At 41.3% G+C, this 18,163-nt stretch overlaps 1 long non-coding RNA gene across 3 annotated transcripts in view; it reads right to left on the bottom strand.

Annotated features, from left to right (window-relative positions):
• Window positions 1-18,163, bottom strand: part of LOC111922893 (uncharacterized) — a 340,899-nt gene that overhangs the window by 35,868 nt on the left and 286,868 nt on the right. The window contains exons 6-8 of one of the 3 annotated variants that reach the window (XR_015284144.1): window positions 13,857-14,032; window positions 8,861-8,941; window positions 5,135-6,251 (exon numbers count right to left, since the gene is read on the bottom strand). The exons of the other annotated variants lie outside the window; for them this stretch is intronic. This is a non-coding gene — a long non-coding RNA (uncharacterized LOC111922893). Of the gene's footprint in view, window positions 1-5,134; window positions 6,252-8,860; window positions 8,942-13,856; window positions 14,033-18,163 lie in introns of those variants that run through there. 3 annotated transcript variants of the gene reach the window in all.

The following is an 18,163-nucleotide window of genomic DNA, read 5'->3' as shown; positions in this document are numbered from 1 at the left end:
TGTCTGGGTCTTACTTGGCATTTTAAGTAGCATGTGAATTTGCCCTCATGTTCTGGATGGGGCAGGATGACTTGTGATTTTAAGGTAAGGGTATGTGACAGAAAAACAGCGTACCAGCATAATTTGACTTGTCTGGATAAAAAGAGCAATTTAGGAGTAGAGGACTTAAAAATATAGTAAAAATACAGACCAGCTGAGTTTTCAATTTGATTTTTAAGAATATTCATGAAAAGATATTTTATTACAGCAGAAAAACTTTAAAAAATAACTATTACTGGGGTGGTGGGATGATGGGTGAGGGAGGATGCACACACAGCTCTTCTTGTTCCTTACAGAAAGGCACCTATGTAAGTGGCATGTATTTATGCCTTGTGCATTACTTCATTTTTACATGGTGGAGTTATTTCAAAAGGAGTTTCTTTAGACTGATTTAATTACTGCAAATCCATATTGGTCTCTGGGTGTATATACATATATACAAAATATGTATTTTTTGGTATGCTTTAATTTTATTTTGTCAGTATAGAAATGTTAGCAAGATAAACTTTTTTTTACAAGGATTTGTCAAGAAGTGTTGGATGAGAACATGGTTGGACGGTCACATCCAGAGGGTGATGGACAATGACTCAGAGTTCCAATGGACATCAGTGACAAGTGGTGCCCCTCAGGGGTCCATACTGGCACCAGTGCCATTTAATGTCTTCCCCAGTGACATAGATAAAGGGATCAAGTGCGCCCTCAACAAGTTTGCAGATGGCACCAAGCTGAGTGGTGTGGTTGCCACACCTGAAGGATGGGATGCCATCTAATGGGACTTGGACAATGAGAATTGGCCCTTGGGAATCTCATGAGGTTTAACAAGATGAAGTGCAAGGGGTTGCACCCAGGTTTGGGAAACTCCTTGTATCAACAAAGTCTGGGGATGATCCAGAGTAGCCCTGCCTAGAAGGGCTTAGGGATGCTGGTGAGTGAGAGGCTGGACATGACCCAGCAACAGGCATTTGCAGCCCAAAAAACCATGTCCTGAGCTTCATCCAAAGCACTATGGACAGCAGGTCAAGGGAAGGGAGAGGAGGCCACCAAGATGATTAGAGGGATGGAGCACCGCTCCTATGAGGAAAGGTTGTGAGCATTGGGATTGGTCAGCCTGGAGAAGGGAAGGCTTTGGTGTGGCTTAAATTTCAGCCTTCAGTACATGAAGAGAGCCTACAAGGAAAGGCTGAAGAGGGGCTTCTCACAAGGGCATGTAGTGACAGAACAAGGGGGAATGGCTGTAAACTGAGATTAATTTTGGATTAGATGCTAGGAGGAAGTTCTTTACTGTGACGGTGCTGAGGCACTGGAACAGACTGCCCAGAGAAGTTGCGGGTGCCTCATCCCTGGAAATGTTCAAGGTCATGTTGGATGGGGCTCTGAGCAAGCTGGTGGAAGTGCAAGGGGGTGTCCTCACTCATGGCACAGGGTTGAAATTAGATGATCTTTAAGGCCCCTTACAACCCAAATCATTCTATGAGTCTATGGTTGTCCAACAGTCATGGTGGAGGAAGGTTTACTGAAGCTAGCTAATGGAAACAAACTGGGTTATTTTCCTGTGTCTTTAAAAAGGAGTGGGACACAATGGAAACATAATTTATGGAAAAGGACATGATCTAAAGCTACCTTCCAGGAAGCAGACATTCCTATTCTCAAGGCTGTGTTGCCACTTTTTAGTAACAAAATATTGTGATTTGGGACCAGAACATTTTTATCAATTTTTCCCTGAAAAAGTCAATGTTTTCTTAAGAGAAAAACATTTCCCCTACCTTCAGGCCAGCTCAGTTCCTGAGTTCCATGGATTAGAGTTTATCATTTGAATTGCCACTACTAAATTCTTTTTCTGGAGATATTTTTCACATAAATAGTGATGGCAGTATTTCCATAGAGCTTTTCCTCAAACAAGATTTTTGTGTCTTTAGCAAAGGGATACTGCTTGCTGGCTAATGGGAAAATTCCTTAGCAGATTGAGTATGTACTGACTTTATTCCTGTGCTCATATGAGCACTGACATGACTTGATGTTGACTGCTTTGGATCAAAGTTCAGGGTTGACATCCTGGACCAATTAAAGGTAGTACCAATATGGTTGTTGTCCTCAGAAAAATCAGGACGTCAACACAAGCACTTATCTGAATTTTCTAAATTACTGGAATGTGCAAAGACAGTTTCACAACAGTCAACCCTGGGTTTTCTAATTTTATCTCTCAAATCAGAGATGCATTTGCAAGAATTCCTCTCTCATGGTTATTTTCCAGTGGGACAGATTCTATCATTTTGTGATTTATGAAGTTGTTTCTCTGTCTGGATAGGATTTTTTTCTAAAATGTCTGATGTTTCTTGCCTTAAATGTCACTCTTCCCATTCCTTGTTAGTTTCAGGTCTTTCATGTTTAATATCAGGGATTTTTGCACGGTGGTATGTGAATTCCCACAGGAACCACTGCAAACTCTTTCATCCTTGCTAGGCCATCTCCTGCAGCAGCAGGGGACCAATTCTGGGCTGGGGAGGGATAGCAGGGAGCTGGGTGTTTTGAGGGCAATGCACTAGGAGAGAGCAAGAGAAGACATGACCAGATTTTGTACCCTGATTTTGGCAGCTGAGAGGATACCAACACACTGCCAGGGGGAAACCAGAAGTCCTTGCTGCTGGTACATTCATCAGTAGTATCCTAATTCAGGAAATTCTTGTTGTTGACTCAGGTTCTCAGTGTCTGGGGTTTAGGTCTTGCCTGTGTCCATACAAGCACCCTGGCCTGCCTCACCTGCTACTTTTTACCTCAAACCAAAGAGCTGGTCATGCAATTTACAGATCACTTTGGATAAGCTGCTTAGGTACCATTTGGAAAGCAAAGCAGAAGGTAATTAAACAAGTTCTTTAAACTTTAGTCATCAAAGACAGCCAAGACATTAGTGATGGTTGGTGAGGGCTCTGCCCATTGTCTTTTTTATCAGACCACCTGGCTGTGCTTTGTTTTTGCATTGTGCCTCCTGGGTCTGTGCCAGCAGTGCCTTCCTGCATTGCTCTCAGGTTCACTTATTACATCTATGCAAACAACTCCTTCACCATATATATCCTTTTCCCAGAGCTTTAAAATTGTTATTTTGCTTAAATGTCAGTAATACTGGGAAATGTTTCTTCCTGTTGGCTCAGTAGTCTACTTCAGTGACCAGGAGGGGAAACATCAGTTAAGAATGAAACATTTTTACCTTTGTAAATCTGAGGAGATATTTTTCTACTGTGTAGACGTAAACAAACAGCCTCTGCTCCTGTCCCATGTCTCCTTCTTTAGGTCCTAGAAATATGGAAACCTATTATATTCTAGTTAATCTAGTCTGGCTTTTTTGCTGGTTTTTTGTTTGTTTTTATTTTGTTTAAGCCTGAAATGCTAAAATACCAGTTTATATACTGTCAATATTTCTGCTGATTGTATTGTGGAAAACTGAGCTGTCTGAAAAGGCAGCTGTGCTATTCACCTGCGTAAACTGCTTATGTGCACAAATGGTGTCCAAGCTGGGTCTGGACACTGAAGGACCAAAAAACTCAGCTGAGTTATAAAACTCTGCTTCATGGCCTGTGCAGGGCACTGCACTGTTCTTTAAGTAGGAACACTATCATGTCACTAATTGGCTGAATAATTTATAAAATAATCAGGTGAGTCTGCATATAAATTTTCATTGAGTACTCTTCAGTTACAGGCTTGGAAGTATATCTCATAACAATGTTTTATATATATATATATATGCATGTGTCTGTCAGTGAAGTGTTAAAAACCTGACAACTCAGGAGGCAGAACTATAGTGATTTAAAAGGTCTTTTGTGTTTAAGTCTTTTTAATCTGATTTTTATTTACTGGTAAGTCTATTGTAAATTTGAATTTTTCTACTTGCATGGTACATTGGTTGACTATTTTAAGGACAATTGTGTTAGCCAATAAAGTCAAAGTGATGAAGAATTTTCCTATGTTTGCAGTATGGCAAAACCTGCTTGGCTTGGCGCTGTCCAACTCTACAATATTACTTCTATAACATATAGTCTTAATGAGATGTAATAAAGAGCATAATGATGTGGCCCCAGGTAGTCAAGACTACTTTTACTGCTTGATAGGCTAAGAAGGACCTCCTCTCTGACAGAGGATTGTATAGGCATCGTCAGCCAGAGTTTAGGCTCCGCTTTCCCTCATTACCCTGCTGGAGGCGATTAAAATGAGCATTGATGAGTTATTGTGGGTGAGGGCTGGATGCTGTAAAAGCTGCAGAAGGGCAGAAAGAAAGAGTGAGAAAAGATTCACCTGCCTCTCAGCCTTGCTCTTCTCCTCTTCTCCAAGTCCAAGTGCCTCTCTCAGCTTTTCAGTGATTTAAGTGTATTCCAGAGGAGTTTTTGATAGGATAGTACTTGTGCTGTGCCTGAGTTCGAACTTAAGCTCAACAAAGTACTTCATGAGCGTGATCAAGCACTTGTTCAAGGTGTGTCTGGGGACAGGGGCTGTGCCAGAGCCCTATACATCACCAGCTGGACTTCTCTGGGCTAAGTGCTGCCTGTCCTGGGCTCTGCCCTGACCGAGTTGCCTGGCACAGCCTCAAGCAGTGGTACCTGGCCCACTTCAAGGCAGCACCGTGCCTGTGAGCATCAAGGAGCAATTTCCACTGGTGGGGACAATGGGCGAGGTTGTTCTTGCTGCACCTTTTGGATGATGCTCTCTGGTGATGCAGCCCCTTGCAGGCCACTCTCCACGCAGCTCTTGGGTTTGGGGTGGCAGAGTATCTTCAAAAACCTGCATCGGTTCTTTCTCCTGCTCTACAGTGCAGCCCTACAACATTTCTAGGGCAAAAGCAAAGGTTTCTGTGCAGGAAGATGAATTAACAGAGCAAAGGTTGGGGTCAGAGCGTGAAACCAGCCTCAGCACCAGGGAAATGTTAGGCTTAATTCTGGGCTTATCAGCACCTTGGAAAGATGCTTTAACAATGTCTATAGAATGCCCTGAGGAATTCAGGATTTAACTGCTGCAGTGAGAGCCTGCTTCACTAATCAGACAATTTAATCCCATTTACGGTGTAATATATATTAATAAAAAAGAAAAGAAATTAAAGATACCCAAGGGATTCTTCAGCGCAGCATTATATTTTATTAAATATAACATCAAAGTTGGAAGTTACTGAGAATCAAGATAATGTGTTACACTAAATTGTGATCAAAGAAAGAGATATAATGATATAATTTTAATAATCCATAAGCACCAAAGCTGGAACACTTTTATGTATTTATGAGGTTAGACACATACACAGCCACATACATTAACTGTGGTTGTGAACTGAGATGTATATTATAATACATGTTTCTAAAAATTTTATCACATCCATAACCACCATCCAAACTGGTAAACAAAGCTTGGGGAAAGGCTTCAAAAGGGATCTTAAACTTTTTCTACCACAAAGTTTAAGACATCAGTGTTGCTGTGAGCAATGACTAGCTAGGATGTTTTATATGGACAATTCATAGTCCTCTTCTGAAATGTGAATAGCAGACATTTAAGTATAGAAATCTGAAAAAACATGGTGTCACATCCTCTTGACACTAAGAGAGTATTTGGGTAGAACCAGGAAAAGAAGTTACATTCTCAAATACTCCAATTAGGGAAAGACAAAGATGTGGGTTTATGCCATGATATGCAATAAGAAATAAAAAGCTACTGTAGGATATGCAGTTGCCAGACTGGCTCAGAGGAATAGTTTGACACATTATTTCTGCTGGGAGAAAAACCTGAGCACAGGAGCCCTGTCTGCCTTTGTAACTTCCTGGAGCATGTGTGTGTTACAGCTCAGTCCTTTGGTGGGGGTCACAGTGCTGTGTCTTCTGAGAGTGCGCCCCAGTCACCCTGGGGCTTGAGGGGCTATTTGCTTTCTCTTGGGTGTCTCGAGCACCCAAAAAGGCTTCAATTCTGCCACTGATTTCTAGTTTATGCATATTTTTTTATTCTTTTCACCAAGGAACACATCATGAGCCACACTCCATATCATGGCATTTTAAATGAATAAAGAGATACTTTTTTTAGGTCTGTGCTGCAAAACAATGCAGTGCTGCTGCATCTCAAAAACATCTGGGTGTTTTGTGAAATTCTCTGCTCTTCATCAGACAACACATGTGCTTTCATGTCATTCTGCTAGAACAGGCCTTGGGTGGTTTGCACTGGAGAGAAGAGTGCACAATAGGGAGTAACATCTGAATAGGATGACAAAGAGAAATAAACTTTAGTGTTGTAAATCAGTAAAAGATTTTACAAAGCATTAGAAAAATTACTGCTATAAATGATTTTATATATATATATATATGGGCACAGTGCAGGAAGTCTGTAAGTCTGTGTGTATGTGAGTGTATATAAAAATGTCAGAAATATGAATTATTTTTTTAAAAAATTGAGTCTCAGGGTAAAACTCTGACCTCATTGAGTTCATTGACTGATTAATGTCTGTGGGGCCAGCATTTTACTCCATCTGGATAATAGCACATAAAGTTTACTGATTTAAAACTATTTGGGACACATATTTTTCTAGACAGAAAGAAATTTCTAGTCTGTGGTATTTTCAGAATCTGTCCTGTTCTCAGTCATTTGCATAGGACTTACTCTATTTGCTCTTGTTTAGCAGATATAGCATTTTCTTATTTTTAAACATTTCAAGAATGACTTTATCACTGTTTCAGAATTTCAAAGTAGCTTTTGCAACTTGCCCTTTCCAGATATGGTTCTATTAATCATTAAAATAAACTTGATATGTTCTATTGAACTAAGTGTAGGCTTATTTATGACACTGAGGTCATAAATATTTTTATCTCCATAAATGTTTTTTTGTCTCTCCTAAATGTCTTGGTCTCCATGATGAGGCAGGAAAGTTTTGTGTTGCTGGAGTGATGAGGGAAGCTGTCAGTGCCCATGGCAAGGTCAGTGCTGCAGGGTGTCTGGGGAGGAGATGGGGGGTTCACCACGGGCACACAAAGCTGCTCAGCAAGAAAAAGTATGTGCTCATCTGTGTAACTTGTATTAAAATGGTACTGCCTGAAAAAACAAATTAATCTATTGTCCTGACCAAGAAATTCAAGTACATTTCTTGGACGAATCAAAAAGGTGGGAAGACTTGAGCCATCGTGCTGACTGAGGCCAGTATTAAAAGCACTTGCATCTAGCTTGTGCAAACTCCAGCAATGTTACAGCCCTGCAGAGCTGCCTCTGCCTGCAGATGTGTTTTCCCTTCTTTTTGAGATGACTCAATTTGCTGGATGGGCTGGGCAAGGAACAAAACTCACCAGTATGGGGAATGCAGAACGGGAGGGCTTGGTAGGAAACAGGGCAGCCCCTGGTACCCAGACAGGAATCAGAGAATCCTTTAGGCTGCAAGAGATGGTTAACCTACACTGCCAAGTCCACCACTAAGCCATGTTCCTAAATGCAACAGCCACACATCTTTTAAATACCTCCAGTGATGGTGGCTCAACCCTTCTCTGGGGAGTCACCAGTGGCTCCACCACCAGTTCCCACTGTAGCAGTGGGGGCCGTGCACATTTTATAGCATCAGGTATAGCCCCATTCAGTCAAACCTCCTGCCTCCTTAGGGAAACCTGCCTGTGAAAAACCTGATGGAATGGGGAGCAGGAAGGGGCAGCCCAGAGAGGTCTGCTTAAGCACTGGGCACACCTTGGTTTGCATAAGCACTGGCAGAGTGGCAGGACTGGTGTGCTGTGTGCACAGGGTGAGTGAATGTGAGGTGTGCTCTGTGCACAGCCTCTCCTTATTCCTGCCCCCTCCTACAGCCAGGCAAGCACCTCCAAGCAGGAGAGGGAAGCAAGCAGGTGCCCCCTTCCCAAGTCACCCCAGCTGAGCTGATTCCCTGGAAGGCACAGCTTGCAGCAGCAGCATGTGGCAGCACAGCCTCGTCTCAGCCTCAGACAGTGGAAAGGTGTCAGGTCATTTTAGAGACAAGATAGGAACATTCCTCCTCCTAGCCTGGGTTGAAGTAAAATGTCATGGTGTGACTTCAGCTTAATAATTGTTTTAGCTCTTCAGTGTATGACAGAAGGGCAAAATATGGAACCTTCCTTTAGTGAACAATTTCTTTCAGCTGGGTTTTCCTTTGTTCTGCCTCAATTCAGTGACAGCCAGCAGCTCAAACTTGGTTGCACAGTAGTCCTTGCACAAACAACATGTGTTGAGGCAATCACTGTGGCTGTATTCAGCATGCTTATTCAGCTTTCTTTTAATAAATCCAGTAATAGACTTTCGGAGGCAATGAAGGGAAAAGAATAATTTGGAAACAAAGCTGTTGAAAAGAATACAGTGTGCACACAGTGGAGAAGAATGTGATTTTGGAAGTCTGTGCAGCTGTTTTATTTCTTTAGAGGATTTTAATCAACCTGATTACACAGGGAAGCAAAGGGATTTTGAAAACAGTGTGGTGATAATCAGTCACTGGAGAAAACAAAAGGGTGTTTTCCCTTTCTCGTATCACTTTTGTTTTCTCCCTTTCATGTGATTTTGCAAGTAAAAATCTCATATTAGCTCATTTTAATTAAAAAACTATCCATGCTGGGGTTTTCCTGGAGAAGCAATTTCAGTCTTTGTCCACTAGATCATTTAATCAAAGATATCCTAATTGCTTTCAAGATTGCTGTGGCTGCACCAATCTGACTGCCATCAGTGTAATGGCTTTCCCAGTGGATTGGAAAAAAAATGTGTAGTTGGACATGACCCCATCCTTTCAAGTGGGATTAGCTGCTCTGCTTCAGTCTTCCCCTAAATTTCAGGGTCTGATGTTCTTCGCTGTTCCTTCTGTACTTACTGCTGCAAAGCAACCCTCCAGTGCCATCTTCAGAGTTGAGCTGTACAGGCACAGCCAAGGAAGGAGTGTGGAGTTGCTCTCCTGCAAAAAGCCACGTTTTTGTGTCACTAGGAGCAATTGGTGTCTGGCTAAAACTGGGGGTGACCCTACACTATTCCTCACAAAAGTGAGCTCTGTGTGTGTAGTGGGAATTTGCCACCTGTCCCTCCTAAAGACTTTTGGAAAGATTTTTCCAACAGCCTCTCCTACCTACACCCTCTCCCCAGTGGTGTGCATATCAGGACCCTTAAGCAAAGCACCAGTAACATTTTCCCTGCCCCAGCAGCCACTTTCTGCAATTCCCACCTGGAGGCTGAGGCTTGGCTGCTCTCTCAGCTGGCAGCACAGCCCAGCCACACAGCACTGCCCACAGGGCAAGCAGGGCCACTCACCACACACAGCAGAGTGGCTTCCATGGTCACCAGAGGATCAAAGGGCCTTCAGGAAAACCCCTGTGAGCAAATGACCACAGAAACCTTGAAAGATGTGGGACTTCATGTGCTGCTTTGCTGTCTGTCTCCTTTTACAGGTGAAAGAGTATTTGGTGCTTCTGTCCAGAGCCCAGAGCTGTCCCTGTACACACCATTTTTGCTCACATTTTGCATTATGTGTTAGATGGAGAAATTTAGATCAAAATTTAGCTTTGTCTTTTCTGTCAATAATAATGGTCCCCTAAATAGTTTTTTCAACCCTCCCCCAATGTCAAAACATCTCCAAGCCTAACTTTTAGTCAACTGATTATTGAAACTTATTCAAGTGTTAACATTGCCAGAAGCAAAGGAAGTCCAAAAGAAGAATGCTTAGCTTGGGTGGGGGAAGACTTACATCAGCATGGAGACCACAGGCACACTGTTCCCCTCCTCCCAGCCCTGTACCACGTCCAGGTCACCAGCAGCACCAAAGCACCTAAATCCTGACCAGCTTCCAGGCCAAAGGAGGCAAAGGGATGCTTTAGTTGGAGAGAAATTACTTCACACGTGAAGATACCAGTTTCCATAATGGCTGATGTGGGTTTGATGCCTGCTGTGGAAAACTTTCATTTTAAGGCATTTCCAAATCAGTTTGTTGGGCTGGTGTTATATTAATTAAGAGCTCAGGAAACAAAGACAGATCAAGTGGAATTGAAGGTGGCAGGTCCTTCTCTTGGGGTGATTGAGTGAAATGTCCTTGGTATGAAGAGGACAGTGGGGGAGGCTCCAAAAGAAAGAAAGAACAAAAACATGGAATGTCTCCTCATCAAAGTTAAATTTCCCAGGATTTCAAAGGACATATGAAGACTGCCTAAGGCTTGCTTGGTTCTGCTGGTGAAGAGGGTGGATATCACCAACAGATAAAACTATCTAGAAGGAACATTTGTTCCCAAAAAGAGCTGGCTTTGGTTTATGTGAATATAAAAATAATTTCCAGATAATTCTTGCAGGAATTAACTAACAGTAATTATGCAGTGCAGGAACTGGAATAGCCCTGCTCTCTGTGTCCAGACAACATGTGAGAGGTGTGATTCAATTGCAGTAAAACAGAGATGTGAAACTGTTACAGAGCTCTTGAATGCTTGAATGCAAGAGGACATAAACAAAAATACCACATGAAATGAGAAACAGAAAGGTGATTCTCAAGCTGATTTGGGAAGAAGCTTCAGGAGCTAGAAAAATATGCATGATGTAGGAAATCAAGCAGTTGATAGTCATATGATCCCAGAGGAGCATTTCACAGGAGAAATGTTCAGCAGTGCAAGAGGGGATGTATAAATGGACAGCTTCAAAGCAATGTACCATTTTAAGCCATAACACAGCTGAAGACCTGCTGCCTCAGATCCCTGCCAAGGAAAGACAAATGTGCCTGAAGGCAGGGATTAAAGGAGGAGCCAGGCTGGCTCTGGGCATTAATATACCAAGCAGCAGATGTGTGACTAGGTGTGCGCTTTGTTTTGTGGAAAATGAAGCGAAACTGGAACACTTTTCTTATGCACCATTTAAAAAAGTTCAAAAGAAAGAGAGATGAAACATTTGCCATCAAAGGGAAGAGGAGATAACTTTGGCAAGACAGCTGATATGAACTCTACTCTTAGCTCTACAGCAACAACCTCAGTCTAGAAAGTTACTTAAAAAAGGCAAGGGTCCAGTCCTCCTTTGCTAGTCACTGTTTTCTCTTTCTGCTATTTTCACACATGATCTACTTAATGAGAAAATGACAAAAATTTCTCACAGCAAAGACAGTGAATGTGTTGAACCCTCTGTGAGTAACAGCACAGTTCACATGAAATATTAAAATTAATACCTGGCAGCAAACTAAAATCTTTAAAGAAAAGATTGAAAACACATTTCATCTTCTTCTAGGGTTATAATATTTGCATGTTGAAAATACTGTAGTCTTTCATTGTGAAGACTAAGAGGACATCCCTACTGTTTTCCAACATTTTGTTTGCACCAAGATTCTCCTAGGAAGTCCTGAGAGAGCAAGGATTTGAAGGACACAGTGCTTTGCTCCTTGAGTGTGTGCTCAACCATGGCTTTTTTTTTTTTTTTTGTAGCTCTCTTACATCTTTCCAAACAATGATGTTACATACTTGACAGAAGTGGTAGCACTCCCAGTCATCTGCATTCAATTCTGGGCAGCTTAATTAATTAAGTGCTTATCTTAATGTGCCATGGGAAAAAAACCCAAAAGTTTTCTTAGTGAAAATAGATATAATGTGCTGACAGAATGTTAAAATTCAATTGGTAATTAGTGTGCATTGAGAGTTAAAAATATTGAGCAAGAGTCAGAGTTTGGGAAAGGATTTGAGCTGCACAGTAACAGAAGAGAACAATGATTTTTCTTTCTCTGATGTCTCTCATAAGATGAATTTTCTATGAGCTGTTTTCTTTGAGGATTTGAAATCTTCCATGGAGGGTTGGCATCTGGAAACTGTCCCTTTCCATCTGGTTGCTGTTTCCAAGTCTTGAAAGATTTAGATGCATTTGGCTATTTCCCTTGTGTGAATGGCTCCAGTGAGTGCTTCCTCAGAGTTTTTCTTACTACCAGTGGGATGAATTTATCTAATTTACTGTAATATAAGAAAACAGAGAGATACCCAAAAAGCAGCTGGGGTTTAAATTAGCAAGGGAGGTGAAAGGCAAGAAGAAGGGCTTCTATGACAGAATTGAAAAAGAAAAACTAAAGAAATTGTGAGCCTGCTGCTAACAGCTAGAGATTGAGGGAGAAAGGACACAGAAAAGGTAGAGACTGTCAGTGCCTTTTTGCTGTGCAAGATTTCCTGCTCTTGAGGCTGGTTGCAGTCTCCTCTGCAGCAATACCCAGAGGAGAGGAAGACAGAGTAAGGGAGCACTCAAGCAAGTTGGGCATATAGAAACCAGATGGTCCAGATGGGCTGCCTCTAGGAGCACCAGAGGAGAGGGCCAGCATCACCATGTGGCTGTTCTATGGCAGCTTTGCAAGGACATGACAAAGGTATGGGGCAAGTCCTCTTGGAGGTCCTGTCCTGGTGCTTGAATGTCAAAAGGGTGACAGGAAACAGCCTGCATGGAGTTACCAGCAGCATTCTGTGCCTGATGAAACTGGTTGTGTTCCGTGACGAGACAGATGACTCACAGCAAGGTGATGGCATATATTTTGGTGGATGTGGTGGATGCTGTATATTTTGACTTTAAATAAGCAATAAGGTAAATGGATAATTGCCTGGACTATCTATCTTAAAGGATTTTAATCAGTAGTACAATGTGCATCCAGTTGATGGTCACTGTGATAATCCTCAGGGATTCTTATTTGAGAGAGGACTGTTTTATGTCTTTAAATTACCTGGATGATAGGACAGTGTGCACTACTCAGAAAATCCACAGCTAATGCCAAGCTGTGTAAAGGGAGGTCTTGCTAGACGGGAGCAACACATTGTTTGGACCCTCATGAAGTTCAGAAAAGGAAAGTGCAAAATCCTGCACCTGGGAAGGAGAATCCCTGCAAACATCTGGAGCAGGGACTAAGTGATTAGCAGGCAACCTTGCAAAAAGGGAGCTATCAATTTGGTGCTAAAAGTTAAATATCAGTGAGCAGAGTATCCCTGTGGCAAAGGCAGGCAGCCACATCCAGCAGAGTTTTAGCAAAACCATACCAAGGAGGTCCAAGGAAATGACTCTTCCCATATATCTGGCATTTAGGAGGTTGTGATGAAAGTTCTGCATCCAGTTTTGGGCTCCCCACTGCAAAAAAGATATGGATCTTCTGGGGCAAGTTCAGCTCCAGTCCCCAAGATGCTCATGGGGCTGGAGTACATGATTTAAAGGAAAGGCCATGGGGACTGTTTATTTCAGCAGAAGACAAGGCAAAGGGGAGAATTTATTGCTATTCACAGCTATTAAATGGGAGGGTAGAGAAGACAGACTCAAACTCTGCTCATAGGGATGCAGTGAAAAGAGGCAACAGACAGAAACAGGGATAAGGAAAATTATTAACAAATTGTAGGAAAAAAATCTTCAGTGTGAGGAAGGTCAAACAATGACACAAATGCCCATGGAGATTTTTGAGTCTCCATCCGAGGAAACACTCCAGCTCAACAGGAGGCAACCTCAGCAACCTGCTCTAGCTGGTCCTGCTTTAGAGGGAAGTGGACTGGAGGCTGTCAGAGTTCTCTTCAAACCTGGAATACTCTGCAATTCTCTGTCAGTGTTAATCCTACAGTAGCAACACTGTGTGAAACTAGAAGATGGTGGATTAGAGACCACAATAAAAGCAACAGTTTTGGTTAGCCAGTTTGGGTATGGGGATGTTGAGAACATTTGAGACGCAAGGGTAGACACAAGATCACTTTGGGATTTGTTTGGTGTGGTGAGCCAGCCATGCAAGAGGTGGGGGAAGGAACTGATGCAGGGACAAACATAATTATAAAAGCCTTATGGAAAATCCTGACTTGTTGCATGGTAAATGCTGTTCATACCAAATTACAAGTGAGAAATGTGAGCACCTTTTGTGAGAGAGATCAGCATTTCATGGTTGTTAACTGTCTCCAGAGTGAGCTAGACTAGAGTGCCACATCCAATGCTCCAGAGTTCTGAAAGCAGTTCAACCTGAGACCTCAGCAATGCCTTTGAGAAAGGGCAGGTGGTTCTGTCAGCTGTTCTCCTCTACAAATAGTAGTTCCTGGAAAAAACATGAAGTGAACAATCTTAAAAGATGGCTTATTTAGTGAAGTAAATCTTTAGAGCTGTCACTTGAACAATGATTTTTAAACTGACTTTGAGCAATATTTTGTGTGACAATTTATTGTGAACTGACTGTAGTCAGTGGCTTGCTCACTATAGCTCTAGCTCAGATGTTTGCCTTGTATGTCCAGTAAGACACCCAGCCTGTTCTCTGTGGCCTGAATGTAAGGTGCTGATCCTCTTCTTCAGCAAGAGGCTCTATTTAGTACTGCATTTCTCAAAAAATGCATTTTCTTCAATTAAAGAATAGAATAATTAATTGTGGGAATTAATTTTAATGATAAAAATGAATATTTCAACATATTATTAGTTATTATCTAGAAAATGGCTGGCAGCATCATGCTACAGGCCAGTTTTTCCTAGTTTCGACTTGCAAAATTCTTCTTTCAGAGAGACTGCTAATGCCCTCTGGCCATTACCACATACCTAATAATTGCAAAGGACATAACTACCTGAATTCAGGATTTTCTTTAGTGAAGTTATTATTCTCAGAATTCTGAAAGGGCCATGTCAAATGGAATCCTAGAATGCTTTTCCACAAAAATGTGGAACATGTTTTTCACAAACACATTTTTATCAACAAGCTCACAATACTGTTTCTGTCTCTGCTGACATATATTGATTCTAAGTTTTCACGACAGAGATAATGGCTTTGCTAATGGCACAGTAAGTATCACAATTTACATCAACTATAAATCATCAAGTATCTCAAGAGCATATAATCTACCATGAATGAGGTGAGTCATAAATTGTGTCCCTGTTACATTTGTGTCAGTCCAGCAAACCTTATCTCTCTCCAGCCTACACATTTCAAAGTGCTACAGGGGAGGAAAAAAAAAAAAAAAAGAAGACAACAGATAACTCCAGAAATTGATTTTCAGACATGTAACAACACATCTAAGAAAGGTCAGCAAGTAAACTCCTTCTTGGGGTTGTTGGCAAAATAAAGTAAAATTGACACAAACTAAAAAAAAGGGATGACAGCAAATTCATCTACCTGCCCCCTGGCTTTCAAGTACACCTGTGGCCTCATCATTTAGGAGGAAAGACATGGAGCCCAGAGAGCACCACACACATGGACAGTGCATTCAACTGGACTTCTTGTCCTTCATCATGAGCAGGTGGTTTTGCCTTCAGAAGTGGTGTGGCACTTTCCCAGCCTGCTGAGGAATAGCTCTTCATGGGCAGCCAAGGAGTTAATTTAAATGATGTTCTCTCTGCTCCCTGCCAGGAGGATGAGCCTTCCTGGCCAGGGCAGAGGGCAGAGTGACCTGCTGCTGCAGGGGACACAAATGCAGACTCAGTTTTACATAACTGCTTTAAAAAATTTAAGCTGTCATGCTTCAAGACACAAGGGCTTGACTGAATGGAGGGAGCAACCCTTGGCCAGTTTTCCACTAATCTCTGGCCTGACTGCAGTGCATTTTATCCATGTCTGACATTGACAAATGCAGTGATTGTAAAAACCTTCAGTAAAAGGAAAAGATTGAGGTAGGCAAGCAAATTAACGCAAAGTTTAGCCTGAAGCTGTTCTCTGCTAAATGTTTTCCTGGCTGGGGCAGGGCTGCTTTGGGACTCAGGACTGTGTCTGTGATGTGCTTTGCCATGTGGGCTTTTAAATAAGCTGATACCTAGTCAGACTCTGGTTTTCTCTCCCATGAGCACCAGTAGCTGTGAACACTTGCCAGGTTTTCTCTTTGGACTTTCAAAAGTTGTGCCTAAATTGTCTTAGTACATAGACTGTTTTATGTCAAAGAAGTCACATTGGGCTCTTGGATAGTTTAGCTTGGGGGAAAAGAGATCAGTCTCCTGGACGGTTTCTCAGGTTTGAAAACATGAATTGCTCTCTTTTTGAGGGTTTATACAGGGCCTTGATGGAATTAGCAATGCAAACCTAATTTTGCTGGTCATGGGATCATAGATTGGTTGGTTTGGAAGGGACCTTAAAGATCACCTGGTTCCACACCCCTCCCCAGGGATGCCATCCTAGGTCAGGCTGCCCAGAGCCCTCTCCAGCCTGGCCTCAGTCAGAAGCAGAACCAAGCCTGACTGCATGAGATGCAAAAACATTTGACATGAATAACATGAAATGAGTCTACAGAACAGGCAGCTGCAGCACTGCCTTTCAGCAGGGCTTGAATGGCAATGCAGAGTATTTTTAAAGGTTTTGATATCTCTCTTAGGGCAGGAAAACCCAACAGATCACCCCACAAATGCTGCAGAAAAATTTCCATTTAATTGTGGAGGATCCTCATTCCAGTGAGCAGGCTTTACAATGCTCACAGCTAACTCTAACCTCGACAGGAACTGACCTAAGGTATTTTACAGAATAGGTATTGGCAAATAACAGTTCTATTTCTTGATCTTTGCAAGTATCTCATTTTATTTAGAAGTATTTCTAATAGATGATGGAGCTGTTAGCAGAGATTGTGCCTATGAAATATTTACAAATAACAACACTGACATAAATTAAATTGTTGAATAATGAAAGAATTGGCTAATTTTGTGCAATGTCCTTTGCTGAGACTCAGCAAAGCCATGAGAACCCCAGGTTACCCTGACTTCCTCAAAGTCATCAAAAGATTCTTTGTTATTCTGAGCAGAGATGCACAAGGCAGCATATGGAATTTTCTTATTTTATGTAATGCAGACAATTAAGCAAAAATAAAATTCTGAAGACAAAAGTAAGCATAAAATCCCTTCACATTGGACCTAGTCATTTCTTTGGTGTTCATAGGACTTTTGTTTGGGTGGTTTTTTGTACTTAAATTGTGCCCATATAAAGTTGCTGTCAAGCATAAGATTCTGGAAACAACAATTACTAGCTAAAATGCCTTCACATTCACAACTATGTCATGTTGGAGTTTTCTGCCCTGCTGTGTATGTTCCATTTTAGAGTAATAACTCATTTTCTTTGTAGGTGAATAATATATGAAGTTTAATATTTGAATAGCCCCTCACACTGTAAAATAAGGTACATTTTGAAATGTTTTACTCTTAAATAATGATATAATTAGTATGTGTTTCATTACCAAGCATCTCAAGAACCTTCCCATTCCTCTTCCTAAAGAGCATTCAATCAAATTCAGTTATTCTGGGGCTGGAACAAGAGAATTACTGTGAAGACTTTATGATGCAGTGTGCTTGCTGTGGAATGGGAGCATCCCAGCTCCTTAGAAAGCCATAGATAATTAAGTGGAACTAGTTTCTTCCTAAAATGTTTTTCATCTATGAAACATTGTAAAGAAGTTTCTCATTTCTTCCATGAGCATTTGAAAAGAGCTAAAACTTATTTTCTTTTTCTCCAGTAAGATAGTTTTAGGCATAGGCTATATTTCAACAAAATATTTTCATAAAAAAACTAAAAAAGGTTTTGTAATAGTTGCCACCTCCTTTTGTTTCATCTTCAAAGTAAAATATTTTGCTTTGGGCCTTTACCCAAAGACTGCTATGATAAATAATAGATGCTATACTATTTGTAAAATGTTATTTTTATGTTCTTTCTATTTCAGCAAATCTTGCCCTTTTCTAATATTAAGAAATCTCTATGGCTGGTACCTAAAAATACTTTTCAGCATAAGAAAAATGATCTTCACCTTCCTTTACTCATTTGTTCTCAACTAAACTTTATGGGTACATTTCAGCTGAAAAGAAATTAATACCATGATTGGGACTCCCTTGATATCACTGCAAAGAGCTGTGGGTGGGAGGAGGGAAGATGAGAAAGGCATGATTGCCTCTCTATAAATAGAGTATTCTCTGCACATCACCGATTCTGCACAGATGTCTGTCAATGACATAGATGCTACTTCAGAAATTACTTAAACAGCTGCATTCCAGGCAGAGAGGAGACAATTAAACAATGGATTTGGGTTGCAGAAACATTTTGTTTGGTGACAGATGTTTGGATACAACCTTACTTTTTATTTATAGAATAAATGCTCTTAATCTGATTTCCTTCTATTATTCTCCAGAAGAACATAAGTAATTATTTTCTAGGTGAATGTGTTTACATCACAATCTAGGAGCAAATAATTTATTATTTTACTAGGAGAAAATAGATGCCTTT

This window comes from Cyanistes caeruleus, chromosome 3 (assembly GCF_971803275.1).
Source record: "Cyanistes caeruleus chromosome 3, bCyaCae1.hap1.1, whole genome shotgun sequence".
Lineage (NCBI taxonomy): Eukaryota > Metazoa > Chordata > Aves > Passeriformes > Paridae > Cyanistes > Cyanistes caeruleus.
This window is presented reverse-complemented; position numbering and strand designations above follow the sequence as displayed.